Source organism: Symsagittifera roscoffensis, chromosome 3 (assembly GCF_963678635.1).
Source record: "Symsagittifera roscoffensis chromosome 3, txSymRosc1.1, whole genome shotgun sequence".
NCBI lineage: Eukaryota > Metazoa > Xenacoelomorpha > Acoela > Convolutidae > Symsagittifera > Symsagittifera roscoffensis.
Genome location: NC_087064.1, coordinates 9,421,026 through 9,427,278, shown reverse-complemented (window position 1 = coordinate 9,427,278; position 6,253 = coordinate 9,421,026).

Sequence of the window (6,253 nt, the reverse complement as noted above, 5' to 3'; positions counted from 1 at the left end):
AATACTGTTAGCATTATTTGGAGTCGTGAAATTAAAAAACGATCCAGGACATATTAATTTATTTTTAATTGATAGTTTCCCATTTAAACAGAATGCACTGATGACTCATGGGCGAGCACACCATATCATCGGGGCATGTCTTTGTCTCGTCCCATACGTCACTTTCAGATCCTTTTGTTGACACGTCTTTCGACAGTTTTTTCACATCATTTTAACTATTTGCTTCCATTTTTAGGGACATCAGAATAAACAAAACAAACTCCGCCTATTTTGAGGAAAAAACCTAAAATAGATCCAGTGAAAAAATCAGAATTCAATTCTATAAATTAATTGAAATGTTTTTGGGATGTTGAAAAAAATATATTTTTTGATAAGTGAAATATTCAATCTAAGTTATTTTTTGACAACTGATTGACACTTTGTTTCCACACTAGGCATATGAATTCTATTATTAAGATTGTTCGATCCAATTGATTTTTGGATTAAAAACATTTTTGCGTGTGTTTTGCGGCCTTCTAGAACGGTTCCCAGATGTTCTCAAAGAAACAAGATAAAGAGTTGTAAATGCTTACAAAACAACAGGCGCAAGATACTTTTTAGCTGTTGTAAGAAAATTGTTTGAAAATTTTAAAGTTAAAAACTGCTCAAAAGCTGAGGAAAGCTGCTCGTTTAAGGTCCATTTTTTGAATAATAGGACATTACTTTACGGACAATAGGACATCACTAAAATGGTCTTCGATGAAAAAAAATTTTGCGATAAAAAACGTTGAAAATTGATAAATGATATTACTGTATTATACATCGTATAAATCAGACTATATTTCTCGCTTTAATTCACGGATTGATTTTGGTTTGTTTGAATAAGCTTTGACATGGCAAAATGTCATCAAATTGGCTAAATTGGCAGTTTTCGAAACCTCATTATTTTAGAACGAGGATCACCAAAGAAGTTTTTGTTGAAATTGAGACCAACCATCAATGTCTTTTACATAATTTTAAGAAATTCGATGTTGGAATTTTTTAAAGTCAAATTCAGAAGGAGACGATGGTTTTTGGAAGGATGAGAAATACACCAAACATTGCCCGAAGAGGGCATGGAAAAAATGCCAATCACTAAATAAAACGTATAAAATTGAAAAAAAAAATGTTTTTAATTAAACAGACACAATGTATTCTGACTAAAAGTAACAAAAAAGGAGCAAAAATGAAAATAGAAACATCACTCGGTGAGGACTTTGCATCAAGGTATTTGTGACAATTATCTTGAAAAACTACTCTAAAAATAAGACAAAATTAGTCATAGATACGAGTAACCAAAAACTGATTGTGTTGAAAAAAAATTTATGGCAGAATCTAAACATGACGAAAGAAAAATAGAAAGACGCGAAAAATGCGCAATAGAAACTCGTATTAGGTTACTCGTCATAAAAATTTCTAAATCTTGCGGAGAATCGGGAAAGGTTGGTAATGTAAAAGTAATTAACTTCGTTGAGATGTATTGATTTTACAGATTCAGTAGCAATATACAAAGTGAACTAATTCAACCACAAAAAAAATGTATAATTTTGCCTTTGATTGATAAATTCTCCTAATTGCACGCAGCAAATTGTTTTTAGAAGTTACAAGACTAGCAAAAAGGAGACGATTTTATGTACCAGCTCAAGACATTAAGGACGATAAAAAGCATCCTAGGCAGGGCGGGTTTAGGGGGAGGGGCGGACGCTACCCCCTCAGGGATTCGACCCCCTGCCGAACCAAAGGGTCTACCCTTTAGTACTTTTTAAGAAGTCCATTTTTGGCCGACCGAGCCTAAAATTTTTTTAAAAGGCATCTTTGGTGCCAATATCACTAACTTTGAGGGGAAGCGCGCGCCAAAAAAACGCAGTCTTTTTTGCCAAAACTTTCCAAAAAAAGCCCAAAAATGGCTGGTTAGTTCATCAATATTGATGATTTTGCTGTTAATATCTTTTTCTGGCTGCCATAATAAATCACTCTCAGGCTTTGCGCGTATTCTAAATGCAGTAGAAGAATGCGATAATGGTATGCTAGAACTATTGACAAAAATCAAAAAAAGATTTTCGATGACCTAAACACTGAGGTTTTCTAGCCCATACAATTATCGGGGAAAAATCGTGATTGTTTGTACGAGGAGCCCTCCGCTATCAAAACGCTTATGAAACAAATCATGAAGAAGATATTGTAAACAATCCCTCGATAAATTAAAAAAGGAAGATTTTATAATATATAGCGACCATTTACAAGTAAAAACGAACTCAAATAAAAAATTTTATCGGAGCTAAAATTGAAAGAAAAGCAAGTTTGAAGAACGGGCGTGACGTAGAGCACAATATGTTAAATTTGGAGAAAAAATATTGAATCGAAAATGTTGAAATTTGCATTCGATGATAGACAAAGTTGGACCGGTCCCAGATGATATTAACTCGGAAGAGAGAGAGAGAGAGAGAGAGAGAGAGAAAGAGATGATGATGAAAAAAAACTCCTTGGGAAAATGTTCATTATCAACTTGCTCGAAGTTTGACAATTTTAAAATCGTTTATTGAACCGAACTAAATATTTTAACGAAACTTGTGAAGATATGAAAAATAGTATTAAAATGAATTGATTAGCAAGTCGTTCAACGGAACGAATACGACAAACCTTATTAAAGCTTCAATATCAAACCAAACAAAATACAATCGAGCAATTTAAGTTCTTAAAGTGCAACAGTCTCTGATCTGATAAAAAATCCAAAACTACAACCAAAATTGAGCAATTATAAAAAAACGCGATATAATCTTCGGTATAGGAGCTGAAACGGATCTTCGTCGTTGCATCAAAAGTTGGAAGGCACATGATTTCTTACGGCTCGTGCACAAAATTACTCAATGGAAAGTGCATTTCATCGATATCACTTCACCAATTTGAAGCATGAGAGCTAATGGTCTGCAGTTTTACGCAATCTCAGGGTCATGAAATTGGTCGCTTCCGTGTGTTCAATGAAACGTCGCTTCAGACATAGCCACTTAATTCCCTTTTCGACTATCTCAGGAGTCGTGAGGCTTTGACGGTAAATCATTTTTTCCTAGTTTATTTTGACGTTGCAGTGCTTATTTTCGAGCTGAAATTTTTTCTCACTCAAAACTCAATTCACATAGTCAACTTCAAGCAAAGCAAAAAGGCTGGAATTGCTTAGGTGTGTACGTTCCGCCATTGAGAAAGTTACGTGGCGTGCTCGGCTCTTTTTCCTCCCTCTCAACTCCCCCCCCAACGTTTTATGGTCCAACGAGTGATTTTACAAGGTTCATTAGTAGGAACAAATATTTTTGTCATGGCCTTAATAGTATGCATGTCAATCGTCATGACAATCGGACAATGTGAACAAAAGTTTGTTTTGTAAATTTTTGCAGGTGGGGGAAAAGAGCCGCAATTTTTAATACCGACTCAGGAAACTACAACTGACTGCTTGTTGAGCTAGTTATGTTTATCAATTCTGCAATTTTAAGCCATTTAAATATTTTGAAATTACCGATTCTTTTTTCTACCTTCATTTTCACAACTTCTTCGCGCAACTTCTTCGGGATTTCTTCAAGCAACAAATTCAACAAAAATGTTCAACCCACAAACGTGATTTTTCGGAAAATTATGAAAATTTTGTCGGCCTTTTGTTTTATAAGTTGACCAATTAGTTTATCCGATCTCTGTGAAAATGGCATGAGGATCCCATTTAATATTAAGCACCACCAAAATTTTCAAAAAAAAAAACAGGCCAAAAAAGGCCTTTTTGGAACATTTCGACCAAAAACTTGCGTTTTTTGCACTCCCCCTCAAAGTTAGTAATATTGGCGCTGAAGGCGCCTTTAGAACATTTTTGAGATTGGTCAGCCAAAATATGATTTCGTAGAATTATACACTAGAGGGACCCCTTTGGAAAACTTTGACAACCAGAATTAAGGGGAGGGGGTGTCGGAACCTCCCCCTGGCACGCTACTGATATGGACCAAAATGAAGAAATTAATTTAGTTTTTAGTTCAAAAAAGTATTTCTATAACCTTTCTGAAATACTTTATGTTGTATTGTTTTGGTATTGGTGATCAATCATTCCTGTATGACTAGTTTGAAGTGTTTTAAATAAACAATATAGTTTTTTAATAAAAAAATAGTATCATGTATGTTCCAAACCACGAATGTTCTTCGTGAAATAACTTCCAGAATATTGAACCTGGAATGATTAGAGAACGATATTAGCCATTAACAATGAAGTCATTTATATAAGACGAGTAGTTGTGACTAAGGTTGATTGGACTCATTAACAAGAAAATGCGATAGCTTGGAAAACCGCTTGCAATAAAACTATGTTAAGGGAAAGACCGAGTCAATATTAATTGCAACTGTAAAACCAGACATAAAAAAAGCAAAAGTTCACATTTTGTTTGTCGTTTTTTACGCATTTGCTATTTCTGTGCAACATTTCAATCTGTTTTTAGCAATTTAAACTTTTTGTATTTGCTTTTTCTCTTTGTTTCTGTCTTGATTTGCACAAAACTAAGGGTGATTATCAATGGGAAGACTTCTTCGGGCAGCAAATTCGATCGTATAAAATTTACAACCAACAAAATATGCATAAACAACTAAATTAGTTAAAAATCATCAGGTTATGTTCTAACTTTGCGCTGATCAAATTCAACACTTTTGTTCTCATAATAGCAGGTATCAGTATTAGCAATCTTTAAAAGGCAGTACCTTAAAACGTACCTTAAAGGCAGTCGGAGCTTTTTGGTATAATAAGTCTTGTTTAATCGAAAGCTACTCGAGTTAACTATTGCGTCATATTATCGCTCTACCATTCAAGGGTAAGCGATGTTATAACTTTGGTGTACTCCTGAAACTAAATTTTTGATTAAACGGGTCATGGAAAATTTAATTTTTAGAAAATTGGAGCAGTCGACAATTTATTTCACTAAACTTTCAACTTTACTTTTCAAAAACAGACAAAAATCTCAGTTAACTCGTAAGTCAACATCTGGTAATGTTGGCGTTGTCTTTGAAAAGCATTAAAAGCTTCATTTTTTCTCCCTCCCAACCATGAAAGCAACCATCTGTGAATTCCAAATTTTTCTGAGGATCCGAATTAAAGCGCTGTTTTTCAATTTACTTCTTAACATAAATTTTTGAGCATTCATTGTTGAACTATTTTTTCTTTTAAGACAATCGAACAGTTATTGTTCATTAAAAAGCATTCGTTATGAACGAATTTTTTGTAACAGCAGTTATTCTCTTGTTGGCAGTGGATGCTTTAGACACAACTGGAGCTATCAATGGTAAACTTTCTTTCCACAATTTGAAACAAACATAAGTCTTCAAAATAAGCTTTGCTATTAAACAGCAGTTGAAAAAAAATGTGGTCTCTGTTCTGGAAACATGTTTTGATTTTTAAACTTGAGAACTGCAGTTTTTGTATTCCAAAAACGGTCGACAAGTTGATCCAAAGCGAGTAAAAACTCAAACAAGTCTGCCTTTGACTGGCTTTAGGCTGAAAATTTCAAATTAAAACTTTGAAATTTGAGTCCTAATTAAAACTAACAAGACTGCTCGTATCAGGGCAAAATCTTGAATGATCCGGCTGCCATTTAATTGGTCTCGAATAGTTTGTTTTGATTTAAGCATTTGCAAACTATGAGTTTTAGGCTAATCATTTGAAAATATAAGTGTTACTTTTCCTCTCGTGGATGAAACTCGTGGAACAATTAAGTGCCTCAATTCCATTTGAAAAGATTTTGTAGTGCGGGAAAAGTCGCCAGGCGTAAAATTTATATAACGCGAGCAATTCTGATAGGCTTTTGGCAGGTTCTTCAGTTCTATGCACACATGGTTCAGCCCGTGCAGATCGAGCAATCGATCCACCAAGTGACCAGGTTTTTGAAAAATTTGTCTGAATAAAAACCACCTGAGTACATATATTCCGCGCTTTCTTCGAACGTCGGCAAATGAGACCAAATAACTGGCTTCAATTCGTTTCGGAAGGATTTTATAATGCGGAATGATTCGCTTCGCGTAAATACTTCGCGTAACTCATTCAGAATCACAGTGTTACAGAAGCAGTCTAGGAAGACTCGTTTCAGAATAACCAGTCAAGCATGCTGGTGTATAGGGGTGTCCGCGTACGGCAGGACCCACGATGGCCAAGGATCGAGCTCTCAGTTAACCTTTTTGATATTGTTCTGAGTAAAAATTTTCCGCAAGCATATTTATTCCT